Here is a 14503-nt window from a genome sequence, read left to right as displayed (position 1 = left end):
TAATCACGTGAAAAGAAATCAGCCCTCAACAACTTAACCGGCAGAAAAAGATGTTTTTGAAAAAATCCCTAAGCCCCGGGGTCACAATTTCATCAAAAATCTGACTTTCGGCAATTCACTCAAAAATGGTGCCAAACGGTTGCAAATGCTCCCCTGAGAGGTTTGGCCATCAAAACAGAAGGCTTTATATCACAGAGCAAGAAATCAACTATGGACAATTTAACCAGCAGAAAAATGGTGCCAAACGGTTGCAAATGCTCCCCTGAGAGGTTTGGCGGTCGAAACAGAAGGCTTTTTATCACGGGAAAAGAAATCAGCCCAAAACAACTTAACCGGGAGAAAAAGATGTTTTTGAAAAAATCCCTAAGCCCCGGGGTCACAATTTAATCAAAAATCTGACTTTCGGCAATTCACTCAAAAATGGTGCCAAACAGTTGCAAATGCTCCCCTGAGAGTTTTGGCCGTCGAAACAGAAGGCATTATATCACAGAGCATTAAATCAGCCATGGACAACTTAACCGGCAGAAAAATGGTGCCAAACGGTTGCAAATGCTGACCTGAGAGGTTTAGCGGTCGAAACAGAACGCTTTTCATCACCGGAAAAGAAATCAGCCCTCGAAAACTTAACCGGCAGAAAAAGATGTTTTTGAAAAAATCCCTAAGCCCCGGGGTCACAATTTAATCAAAAATCTGACTTTCGGCAATTCACTCAAAAATGGTCCCAAACGGTTGCAAATGCTCCCCTGAGAGGTTTGGCGGTCGAAACAGAAGTCTTTTTATTACGGGAAAAGAAATCAGCCCAAGACAACCGGCAGAAAAAGTTTTTTTTGAAAAAATCCCTAAGCCCCGGGGTCACAATTTCATCAAAAATCTGACTTTCGGCAATTCACTCAAAAATGGTGCCAAACGGTTGCAAATGCTCCCCTGAGAGGTTTGGCCATCAAAACAGAAGGCTTTATATCACAGAGCAAGAAATCAACTATGGACAATTTAACCGGCAGAAAAATGGTGCCAAACGGTTGCAAATGCTCCCCTGAGAGGTTTGGCGGTCGAAACAGAAGGCTTTTTATCACGGGAAAAGAAATCAGCCCAAAACAACTTAACCGGGAGAAAAAGATGTTTTTGAAAAAATCCCTAAGCCCCGGGGTCACAATTTAATCAAAAATCTGACTTTCGGCAATTCACTCAAAAATGGTGCCAAACGGTTGCAAATGCTCCCCTGAGAGTTTTGGCCGTCGAAACAGAAGGCATTATATCACAGAGCATTAAATCAGCCATGGACAACTTAACCGGCAGAAAAATGGTGCCAAACGGTCGCAAATGCTGACCTGAGAGGTTTGGCGGTCGAAACAGAACGCTTTTCATCACGGGAAAAGAAATCAGCCCTCGAAAACTTAACCGGAAGAAAAAGATGTTTTTGAAAAAATCCCTAAGCCCCGGGGTCACAATTTCATCAAAAATCTGACTTTCGGCAATTCACTCAAAAATGGTGCCAAACGGTTGCAAATGCTCCCCTGAGAGGTTTGGCCATCAAAACAGAAGGCTTTATATCACAGAGCAAGAAATCAACTATGGACAATTTAACCGGCAGAAAAATGGTGCCAAACGGTTGCAAATGCTCCCCTGAGAGGTTTGGCGGTCGAAACAGAAGGCTTTTTATCACGGGAAAAGAAATCAGCCCAAAACAACTTAACCGGGAGAAAAAGATGTTTTTGAAAAAATCCCTAAGCACCGGGGTCACAATTTAATCAAAAATCTGACTTTCGGCAATTCACTCTAAAATGGTGCCAAACGGTTGCAAATGCTCCCCTGAGAGTTTTGGCCGTCGAAACAGAAGGCATTATATCACGAAGCATTAAATCAGCCAAGGACAACTTAACCGGCAGAAAAATGGTGCCAAACAGTTGCAAATGCTGACCTGAGAGGTTTGGCGGTCGAAACAGAACGCTTTTCATCACGGGAAAAGAAATCAGCCCTCGAAAACTTAACCGGCAGAAAAAGATGTTTTTGAAAAAATCCCTAAGCCCCGGGGTCACAATTTCATCAAAAATCTGACTTTCGGCAATTCACTCAAAAATGGTGCCAAACGGTTGCAAATGCTCCCCTGGGAGGTTTGGCGGTCGAAACAGAACGCTTTTCATCACGGGAAAAGAAATCAGCCCTCGAAAACTTAACCGGCAGAAAAAGATTTTTTTGAAAAAATCCCTAAGCCCCGGGTTCACAATTTCATCAAAAATCTGACTTTCAGCAATTCACTCAAAAATGGTGCCAAACGGTTGCAAATGCTCCCCTGAGAGGTTTGGCGGTCGAAACAGAAGGCTTTTTATCACGGGAAAGGAAATCAGCCCAAAACAACTTAACCGGCAGAAAAAGATTTCTTTGAAAAAATCCCTAAGCCCCGGGGTCACAATTTCATGAAAAATCTGACTTTCGGCAATTCACTCAAAAATGGTGCCAAACGGTTGCAAATGCTCCCCTGAGAGGTTTGGCCATCAAAACAGAAGGCTTTATATCACAGAGCAAGAAATCAGCCATGGATAACTTAACCGGCAGAAAAATGGTGCCAAACGGTTGCAAATGCTCCCCTGAGAGGTTTGGCGGTCGAAACAGAATGCTTTTCATCACGGGAAAAGAAATCAGCGCTCGAAAACTTAACCGGCAGAAAAAGATGTTTTTGAAAAAATCCCTAAGCCCCGGGGTCAAAATTTCATCAAAAATCTGACTTTCGGCAATTCACTCAAAAATGGTGCCAAACGGTTGCAAATGCTCCCCTGAGAGGTTTGGTGGTCGAAACAGAAGTCTTTTTATTACGGGAAAAGAAATCAGCCCAAGACAACTTAACCGGCAGAAAAAGATTTTTTTGAAAAAATCCCTAAGCCCCGGGGTCACAATTTCATCAAAAATCTGACTTTCGGCAATTCACTCAAAAATGGTGCCAAACGGTTGCAAATGCTCCCCTGAGAGGTTTGGTGGTCGAAACAGAAGTCTTTTTATTACGGGAAAAGAAATCAGCCCAAGACAACTTAACCGGCAGAAAAAGATTTTTTTGAAAAAATCCCTAAGCCCCGGGGTCACAATTTCATCAAAAATCTGACTTTAGGCAATTCACTCAAAAATGGTGCCAAACGGTTGCAAATGCTCCCCTGAGAGGTTTCGCCATCAAAACAGAAGGCTTTATATCACAGAGCAAGAAATCAACTATGGACAATTTAACCGGCAGAAAAATGGTGCCAAACGGTTGCAAATGCTCCCCTGAGAGGTTTGGTGGTCGAAACAGAATGCTTTTTATCACGGGAAAAGAAATCTGCCCAAAACAACTTAACCGGCAGAAAAAGATGTTTTTGAAAAAATCCCTAAGCCCCGGGGTCACAATTTCATCAAAAATCTGACTTTCGGCAATTCACTCAAAAATGGTGCCAAACGGTTGCAAATGCTCCCCTGAGAGGTTTGGCCATCAAAACAGAAGGCTTTATATCACAGAGCAAGAAATCAACTATGGACAATTTAACCGGCAGAAAAATGGTGCCAAACGGTTGCAAATGCTCCCCTGAGAGGTTTGGCGGTCGAAACCGAACGCTTTTAATCACGTGAAAAGAAATCAGCCCTCAACAACTTAACCGGCAGAAAAAGATGTTTTTGAAAAAATCCCTAAGCCCCGGGGTCACAATTTCATCAAAAATCTGACTTTCGGCAATTCACTCAAAAATGGTGCCAAACGGTTGCAAATGCTCCCCTGAGAGGTTTGGCCATCAAAACAGAAGGCTTTATATCACAGAGCAAGAAATCAACTATGGACAATTTAACCAGCAGAAAAATGGTGCCAAACGGTTGCAAATGCTCCCCTGAGAGGTTTGGCGGTCGAAACAGAAGGCTTTTTATCACGGGAAAAGAAATCAGCCCAAAACAACTTAACCGGGAGAAAAAGATGTTTTTGAAAAAATCCCTAAGCCCCGGGGTCACAATTTCATCAAAAATCTGACTTTCGGCAATTCACTCAAAAATGGTGCCAAACGGTTGCAAATGCTCCCCTGAGAGTTTTGGCCGTCGAAACAGAAGGCATTATATCACAGAGCATTAAATCAGCCATGGACAACTTAACCGGCAGAAAAATGGTGCCAAACGGTTGCAAATGCTGACCTGAGAGGTTTGGCGGTCGAAACAGAACGCTTTTCATCACGGGAAAAGAAATCAGCCCTCGAAAACTTAACCGGCAGAAAAAGATGTTTTTGAAAAAATCCCTAAGCCCCGGGGTCACAATTTAATCAAAAATCTGACTTTCGGCAATTCACTCAAAAATGGTCCCAAACGGTTGCAAATGCTCCCCTGAGAGGTTTGGCGGTCGAAACAGAAGTCTTTTTATTACGGGAAAAGAAATCAGCCCAAGACAACCGGCAGAAAAAGTTTTTTTTGAAAAAATCCCTAAGCCCCGGGGTCACAATTTCATCAAAAATCTGACTTTCGGCAATTCACTCAAAAATGGTGCCAAACGGTTGCAAATGCTCCCCTGAGAGGTTTGGCCATCAAAACAGAAGGCTTTATATCACAGAGCAAGAAATCAACTATGGACAATTTAACCGGCAGAAAAATGGTGCCAAACGGTTGCAAATGCTCCCCTGAGAGGTTTGGCGGTCGAAACAGAAGGCTTTTTATCACGGGAAAAGAAATCAGCCCAAAACAACTTAACCGGGAGAAAAAGATATTTTTGAAAAAATCCCTAAGCCCCGGGGTCACAATTTAATCAAAAATCTGACTTTCGGCAATTCACTCAAAAATGGTGCCAAACGGTTGCAAATGCTCCCCTGAGAGTTTTGGCCGTCGAAACAGAAGGCATTATATCACAGAGCATTAAATCAGCCATGGACAACTTAACCGGCAGAAAAATGGTGCCAAACGGTTGCAAATGCTGACCTGAGAGGTTTGGCGGTCGAAACAGAACGCTTTTCATCACGGGAAAAGAAATCAGCCCTCGAAAACTTAACCGGCAGAAAAAGATGTTTTTGAAAAAATCCCTAAGCCCCGGGGTCACAATTTCATCAAAAATCTGACTTTCGGCAATTCACTCAAAAATGGTGCCAAACGGTTGCAAATGCTCCCCTGAGAGGTTTCGCCATCAAAACAGAAGGCTTTATATCACAGAGCAAGAAATCAACTATGGACAATTTAACCGGCAGAAAAATGGTGCCAAACGGTTGCAAATGCTCCCCTGAGAGGTTTGGCGGTCGAAACAGAAGGCTTTTTATCACGGGAAAAGAAATCAGCCCAAAACAACTTAACCGGGAGAAAAAGATGTTTTTGAAAAAATCCCTAAGCACCGGGGTCACAATTTAATCAAAAATCTGACTTTCGGCAATTCACTCTAAAATGGTGCCAAACGGTTGCAAATGCTCCCCTGAGAGTTTTGGCCGTCGAAACAGAAGGCATTATATCACGAAGCATTAAATCAGCCAAGGACAACTTAACCGGCAGAAAAATGGTGCCAAACAGTTGCAAATGCTGACCTGAGAGGTTTGGCGGTCGAAACAGAACGCTTTTCATCACGGGAAAAGAAATCAGCCCTCGAAAACTTAACCGGCAGAAAAAGATGTTTTTGAAAAAATCCCTAAGCCCCGGGGTCACAATTTCATCAAAAATCTGACTTTCGGCAATTCACTCAAAAATGGTGCCAAACGGTTGCAAATGCTCCCCTGGGAGGTTTGGCGGTCGAAACAGAACGCTTTTCATCACGGGAAAAGAAATCAGCCCTCGAAAACTTAACCGGCAGAAAAAGATTTTTTTGAAAAAATCCCTAAGCCCCGGGTTCACAATTTCATCAAAAATCTGACTTTCAGCAATTCACTCAAAAATGGTGCCAAACGGTTGCAAATGCTCCCCTGAGAGGTTTGGCGGTCGAAACAGAAGGCTTTTTATCACGGGAAAGGAAATCAGCCCAAAACAACTTAACCGGCAGAAAAAGATTTCTTTGAAAAAATCCCTAAGCCCCGGGGTCACAATTTCATGAAAAATCTGACTTTCGGCAATTCACTCAAAAATGGTGCCAAACGGTTGCAAATGCTCCCCTGAGAGGTTTGGCCATCAAAACAGAAGGCTTTATATCACAGAGCAAGAAATCAGCCATGGATAACTTAACCGGCAGAAAAATGGTGCCAAACGGTTGCAAATGCTCCCCTGAGAGGTTTGGCGGTCGAAACAGAATGCTTTTCATCACGGGAAAAGAAATCAGCGCTCGAAAACTTAACCGGCAGAAAAAGATGTTTTTGAAAAAATCCCTAAGCCCCGGGGTCAAAATTTCATCAAAAATCTGACTTTCGGCAATTCACTCAAAAATGGTGCCAAACGGTTGCAAATGCTCCCCTGAGAGGTTTGGTGGTCGAAACAGAAGTCTTTTTATTACGGGAAAAGAAATCAGCCCAAGACAACTTAACCGGCAGAAAAAGATTTTTTTGAAAAAATCCCTAAGCCCCGGGGTCACAATTTCATCAAAAATCTGACTTTAGGCAATTCACTCAAAAATGGTGCCAAACGGTTGCAAATGCTCCCCTGAGAGGTTTCGCCATCAAAACAGAAGGCTTTATATCACAGAGCAAGAAATCAACTATGGACAATTTAACCGGCAGAAAAATGGTGCCAAACGGTTGCAAATGCTCCCCTGAGAGGTTTGGTGGTCGAAACAGAATGCTTTTTATCACGGGAAAAGAAATCTGCCCAAAACAACTTAACCGGCAGAAAAAGATGTTTTTGAAAAAATCCCTAAGCCCCGGGGTCACAATTTCATCAAAAATCTGACTTTCGGCAATTCACTCAAAAATGGTGCCAAACGGTTGCAAATGCTCCCCTGAGAGGTTTGGCCATCAAAACAGAAGGCTTTATATCACAGAGCAAGAAATCAACTATGGACAATTTAACCGGCAGAAAAATGGTGCCAAACGGTTGCAAATGCTCCCCTGAGAGGTTTGGCGGTCGAAACCGAACGCTTTTAATCACGTGAAAAGAAATCAGCCCTCAACAACTTAACCGGCAGAAAAAGATGTTTTTGAAAAAATCCCTAAGCCCCGGGGTCACAATTTCATCAAAAATCTGACTTTCGGCAATTCACTCAAAAATGGTGCCAAACGGTTGCAAATGCTCCCCTGAGAGGTTTGGCCATCAAAACAGAAGGCTTTATATCACAGAGCAAGAAATCAACTATGGACAATTTAACCAGCAGAAAAATGGTGCCAAACGGTTGCAAATGCTCCCCTGAGAGGTTTGGCGGTCGAAACAGAAGGCTTTTTATCACGGGAAAAGAAATCAGCCCAAAACAACTTAACCGGGAGAAAAAGATGTTTTTGAAAAAATCCCTAAGCCCCGGGGTCACAATTTCATCAAAAATCTGACTTTCGGCAATTCACTCAAAAATGGTGCCAAACGGTTGCAAATGCTCCCCTGAGAGTTTTGGCCGTCGAAACAGAAGGCATTATATCACAGAGCATTAAATCAGCCATGGACAACTTAACCGGCAGAAAAATGGTGCCAAACGGTTGCAAATGCTGACCTGAGAGGTTTGGCGGTCGAAACAGAACGCTTTTCATCACGGGAAAAGAAATCAGCCCTCGAAAACTTAACCGGCAGAAAAAGATGTTTTTGAAAAAATCCCTAAGCCCCGGGGTCACAATTTAATCAAAAATCTGACTTTCGGCAATTCACTCAAAAATGGTCCCAAACGGTTGCAAATGCTCCCCTGAGAGGTTTGGCGGTCGAAACAGAAGTCTTTTTATTACGGGAAAAGAAATCAGCCCAAGACAACCGGCAGAAAAAGTTTTTTTTGAAAAAATCCCTAAGCCCCGGGGTCACAATTTCATCAAAAATCTGACTTTCGGCAATTCACTCAAAAATGGTGCCAAACGGTTGCAAATGCTCCCCTGAGAGGTTTGGCCATCAAAACAGAAGGCTTTATATCACAGAGCAAGAAATCAACTATGGACAATTTAACCGGCAGAAAAATGGTGCCAAACGGTTGCAAATGCTCCCCTGAGAGGTTTGGCGGTCGAAACAGAAGGCTTTTTATCACGGGAAAAGAAATCAGCCCAAAACAACTTAACCGGGAGAAAAAGATGTTTTTGAAAAAATCCCTAAGCCCCGGGGTCACAATTTAATCAAAAATCTGACTTTCGGCAATTCACTCAAAAATGGTGCCAAACGGTTGCAAATGCTCCCCTGAGAGTTTTGGCCGTCGAAACAGAAGGCATTATATCACAGAGCATTAAATCAGCCATGGACAACTTAACCGGCAGAAAAATGGTGCCAAACGGTTGCAAATGCTGACCTGAGAGGTTTGGCGGTCGAAACAGAACGCTTTTCATCACGGGAAAAGAAATCAGCCCTCGAAAACTTAACCGGCAGAAAAAGATGTTTTTGAAAAAATCCCTAAGCCCCGGGGTCACAATTTCATCAAAAATCTGACTTTCGGCAATTCACTCAAAAATGGTGCCAAACGGTTGCAAATGCTCCCTTGAGAGGTTTGGCCATCAAAACAGAAGGCTTTATATCACAGAGCAAGAAATCAACTATGGACAATTTAACCGGCAGAAAAATGGTGCCAAACGGTTGCAAATGCTCCCCTGAGAGGTTTGGCGGTCGAAACCGAACGCTTTTAATCACGTGAAAAGAAATCAGCCCTCAACAACTTAACCGGCAGAAAAAGATGTTTTTGAAAAAATCCCTAAGCCCCGGGGTCACAATTTCATCAAAAATCTGACTTTCGGCAATTCACTCAAAAATGGTGCCAAACGGTTGCAAATGCTCCCCTGAGAGGTTTGGCCATCAAAACAGAAGGCTTTATATCACAGAGCAAGAAATCAACTATGGACAATTTAACCGGCAGAAAAATGGTGCCAAACGGTTGCAAATGCTCCCCTGAGAGGTTTGGCGGTCGAAACAGAAGGCTTTTTATCACGGGAAAAGAAATCAGCCCAAAACAACTTAACCGGGAGAAAAAGATGTTTTTGAAAAAATCCCTAAGCCCCGGGGTCACAATTTAATCAAAAATCTGACTTTCGGCAATTCACTCAAAAATGGTGCCAAACGGTTGCAAATGCTCCCCTGAGAGTTTTGGCCGTCGAAACAGAAGGCATTATATCACAGAGCATTAAATCAGCCATGGACAACTTAACCGGCAGAAAAATGGTGCCAAACGGTCGCAAATGCTGACCTGAGAGGTTTGGCGGTCGAAACAGAACGCTTTTCATCACGGGAAAAGAAATCAGCCCTCGAAAACTTAACCGGAAGAAAAAGATGTTTTTGAAAAAATCCCTAAGCCCCGGGGTCACAATTTCATCAAAAATCTGACTTTCGGCAATTCACTCAAAAATGGTGCCAAACGGTTGCAAATGCTCCCCTGAGAGGTTTGGCCATCAAAACAGAAGGCTTTATATCACAGAGCAAGAAATCAACTATGGACAATTTAACCGGCAGAAAAATGGTGCCAAACGGTTGCAAATGCTCCCCTGAGAGGTTTGGCGGTCGAAACAGAAGGCTTTTTATCACGGGAAAAGAAATCAGCCCAAAACAACTTAACCGGGAGAAAAAGATGTTTTTGAAAAAATCCCTAAGCCCCGGGTTCACAATTTCATCAAAAATCTGACTTTCGGCAATTCACTCAAAAATGGTGCCAAACGGTTGCAAATGCTCCCCTGGGAGGTTTGGCGGTCGAAACAAAACGCTTTTCATCACGGGAAAAGAAATCAGCCCTCGAAAACTTAACCGGCAGAAAAAGATTTTTTTGAAAAAATCCCTAAGCCCCGGGTTCACAATTTCATCAAAAATCTGACTTTCAGCAATTCACTCAAAAATGGTGCCAAACGGTTGCAAATGCTCCCCTGAGAGGTTTGGCCGTCGAAACAGAAGGCTTTTTATCACGGGAAAGGAAATCAGCCCAAAACAACTTAACCGGCAGAAAAAGATTTCTTTGAAAAAATCCCTAAGCCCCGGGGTCACAATTTCATGAAAAATCTGACTTTCGGCAATTCACTCAAAAATGGTGCCAAACGGTTGCAAATGCTCCCCTGAGAGGTTTGGCCATCAAAACAGAAGGCTTTATATCACAGAGCAAGAAATCAGCCATGGATAACTTAACCGGCAGAAAAATGGTGCCAAACGGTTGCAAATGCTCCCCTGAGAGGTTTGGCGGTCGAAACAGAATGCTTTTCATCACGGGAAAAGAAATCAGCGCTCGAAAACTTAACCGGCAGAAAAAGATGTTTTTGAAAAAATCCCTAAGCCCCGGGGTCAAAATTTCATCAAAAATCTGACTTTCGGCAATTCACTCAAAAATGGTGCCAAACGGTTGCAAATGCTCCCCTGAGAGGTTTGGTGGTCGAAACAGAAGTCTTTTTATTACGGGAAAAGAAATCAGCCCAAGACAACTTAACCGGCAGAAAAAGATTTTTTTGAAAAAATCCCTAAGCCCCGGGGTCACAATTTCATCAAAAATCTGACTTTAGGCAATTCACTCAAAAATGGTGCCAAACGGTTGCAAATGCTCCCCTGAGAGGTTTCGCCATCAAAACAGAAGGCTTTATATCACAGAGCAAGAAATCAATTATGGACAATTTAACCGGCAGAAAAATGGTGCCAAACGTTTGCAAATGCTCCCCTGAGAGGTTTGGTGGTCGAAACAGAATGCTTTTTATCACGGGAAAAGAAATCTGCCCAAAACAACTTAACCGGCAGAAAAAGATGTTTTTGAAAAAATCCCTAAGCCCCGGGGTCACAATTTCATCAAAAATCTGACTTTCGGCAATTCACTCAAAAATGGTGCCAAACGGTTGCAAATGCTCCCCTGAGAGGTTTGGCCATCAAAACAGAAGGCTTTATATCACAGAGCAAGAAATCAACTATGGACAATTTAACCGGCAGAAAAATGGTGCCAAACGGTTGCAAATGCTCCCCTGAGAGGTTTGGCGGTCGAAACCGAACGCTTTTAATCACGTGAAAAGAAATCAGCCCTCAACAACTTAACCGGCAGAAAAAGATGTTTTTGAAAAAATCCCTAAGCCCCGGGGTCACAATTTCATCAAAAATCTGACTTTCGGCAATTCACTCAAAAATGGTGCCAAACGGTTGCAAATGCTCCCCTGAGAGGTTTGGCCATCAAAACAGAAGGCTTTATATCACAGAGCAAGAAATCAACTATGGACAATTTAACCAGCAGAAAAATGGTGCCAAACGGTTGCAAATGCTCCCCTGAGAGGTTTGGCGGTCGAAACAGAAGGCTTTTTATCACGGGAAAAGAAATCAGCCCAAAACAACTTAACCGGGAGAAAAAGATGTTTTTGAAAAAATCCCTAAGCCCCGGGGGTCACAATTTCATCAAAAATCTGACTTTCGGCAATTCACTCAAAAATGGTGCCAAACGGTTGCAAATGCTCCCCTGAGAGTTTTGGCCGTCGAAACAGAAGGCATTATATCACAGAGCATTAAATCAGCCATGGACAACTTAACCGGCAGAAAAATGGTGCCAAACGGTTGCAAATGCTGACCTGAGAGGTTTGGCGGTCGAAACAGAACGCTTTTCATCACGGGAAAAGAAATCAGCCCTCGAAAACTTAACCGGCAGAAAAAGATGTTTTTGAAAAAATCCCTAAGCCCCGGGGTCACAATTTAATCAAAAATCTGACTTTCGGCAATTCACTCAAAAATGGTCCCAAACGGTTGCAAATGCTCCCCTGAGAGGTTTGGCGGTCGAAACAGAAGTCTTTTTATTACGGGAAAAGAAATCAGCCCAAGACAACCGGCAGAAAAAGTTTTTTTTGAAAAAATCCCTAAGCCCCGGGGTCACAATTTCATCAAAAATCTGACTTTCGGCAATTCACTCAAAAATGGTGCCAAACGGTTGCAAATGCTCCCCTGAGAGGTTTGGCCATCAAAACAGAAGGCTTTATATCACAGAGCAAGAAATCAACTATGGACAATTTAACCGGCAGAAAAATGGTGCCAAACGGTTGCAAATGCTCCCCTGAGAGGTTTGGCGGTCGAAACAGAAGGCTTTTTATCACGGGAAAAGAAATCAGCCCAAAACAACTTAACCGGGAGAAAAAGATATTTTTGAAAAAATCCCTAAGCCCCGGGGTCACAATTTAATCAAAAATCTGACTTTCGGCAATTCACTCAAAAATGGTGCCAAACGGTTGCAAATGCTCCCCTGAGAGTTTTGGCCGTCGAAACAGAAGGCATTATATCACAGAGCATTAAATCAGCCATGGACAACTTAACCGGCAGAAAAATGGTGCCAAACGGTTGCAAATGCTGACCTGAGAGGTTTGGCGGTCGAAACAGAACGCTTTTCATCACGGGAAAAGAAATCAGCCCTCGAAAACTTAACCGGCAGAAAAAGATGTTTTTGAAAAAATCCCTAAGCCCCGGGGTCACAATTTCATCAAAAATCTGACTTTCGGCAATTCACTCAAAAATGGTGCCAAACGGTTGCAAATGCTCCCCTGAGAGGTTTCGCCATCAAAACAGAAGGCTTTATATCACAGAGCAAGAAATCAACTATGGACAATTTAACCGGCAGAAAAATGGTGCCAAACGGTTGCAAATGCTCCCCTGAGAGGTTTGGCGGTCGAAACAGAAGGCTTTTTATCACGGGAAAAGAAATCAGCCCAAAACAACTTAACCGGGAGAAAAAGATGTTTTTGAAAAAATCCCTAAGCACCGGGGTCACAATTTAATCAAAAATCTGACTTTCGGCAATTCACTCTAAAATGGTGCCAAACGGTTGCAAATGCTCCCCTGAGAGTTTTGGCCGTCGAAACAGAAGGCATTATATCACGAAGCATTAAATCAGCCAAGGACAACTTAACCGGCAGAAAAATGGTGCCAAACAGTTGCAAATGCTGACCTGAGAGGTTTGGCGGTCGAAACAGAACGCTTTTCATCACGGGAAAAGAAATCAGCCCTCGAAAACTTAACCGGCAGAAAAAGATGTTTTTGAAAAAATCCCTAAGCCCCGGGGTCACAATTTCATCAAAAATCTGACTTTCGGCAATTCACTCAAAAATGGTGCCAAACGGTTGCAAATGCTCCCCTGGGAGGTTTGGCGGTCGAAACAGAACGCTTTTCATCACGGGAAAAGAAATCAGCCCTCGAAAACTTAACCGGTAGAAAAAGATTTTTTTGAAAAAATCCCTAAGCCCCGGGTTCACAATTTCATCAAAAATCTGACTTTCAGCAATTCACTCAAAAATGGTGCCAAACGGTTGCAAATGCTCCCCTGATAGGTTTGGCGGTCGAAACAGAAGAATTTTTATCACTGGAAAAGAAATCAGCCCAAGACAACTTAACCGGCAGAAAAAGATTTTTTTGAAAAAATCCCTAAGCCCCGGGGTCACAATTTCATCAAAAATCTGACTTTAGGCAATTCACTCAAAAATGGTGCCAAACGGTTGCAAATGCTCCCCTGAGAGGTTTGGCCATCAAAACAGAAGGCTTTATATCACAGAGCAAGAAATCAACTATGGACAATTTAACCGGCTGAAAAATGGTGCCAAACGGTTGCAAATGCTCCCCTGAGAGGTTTGGCGGTCGAAACCGAACGCTTTTAATCACGTGAAAAGAAATCAGCCCTCAACAACTTAACCGGCAGAAAAAGATGTTTTTGAAAAAATCCCTAAGCCCCGGGGTCACAATTTCATCAAAAATCTGACTTTCGGCAATTCACTCAAAAATGGTGCCAAACGGTTGCAAATGCTCCCCTGAGAGGTTTGGCCATCAAAACAGAAGGCTTTATATCACAGAGCAAGAAATCAACTATGGACAATTTAACTGGCAGAAAAATGGTGCCAAACGGTTGCAAATGCTGACCTGAGAGGTTTGGCGGTCGAAACAGAACGCTTTTCATCACGGGAAAAGAAATCAGCCCTCGAAAACTTAACCGGCAGAAAAAGATGTTTTTGAAATAATCCCTAAACTCCGGGGTCACAATTTCATCAAAAATCTGACTTTCGGCAATTCACTCAAAAATGGTGCCAAACGGTTGCAAATGCTGACCTGAGAGGTTTGGCGGTCGAAACAGAACGCTTTTTATCACTGGAAAAGAAATCAGCCCTCGAAAACTTAACCGGCAGAAAAAGATGTTTTTGAAAAAATCCCTAAGCCCCGGGGTCACAATTTCATCAAAAATCTGACTTTCGGCAATTCACTCCAAAATGGTGCCAAACGGTTGCAAATGCTCCCCTGAGAGGTTTGGCGGTCGAAACAGAAGAATTTTTATCACTGGAAAAGAAATCAGCCCAAGACAACTTAACCGGCAGAAAAAGATGTTTTTGAAAAAATCCCTAAGCCCCGGGGTCACAATTTCATCAAAAATCTGACTTTCGGCAATTCACTCAAAAATGGTGCCAAACGGTTGCAAATGCTCCCCTGAGAGGTTTGGCCATCAAAACAGAAGGCTTTATATCACAGAGCAAGAAATCAACTATGGACAATTTAACTGGCAGAAAAATGGTGCCAAACGGTTGCAAATGCT

Source organism: Podarcis raffonei, chromosome 5 (genome assembly GCF_027172205.1).
Source record: "Podarcis raffonei isolate rPodRaf1 chromosome 5, rPodRaf1.pri, whole genome shotgun sequence".
Taxonomy (NCBI): domain Eukaryota; kingdom Metazoa; phylum Chordata; class Lepidosauria; order Squamata; family Lacertidae; genus Podarcis; species Podarcis raffonei.
Note: the sequence above shows the minus strand (reverse complement) of the source record.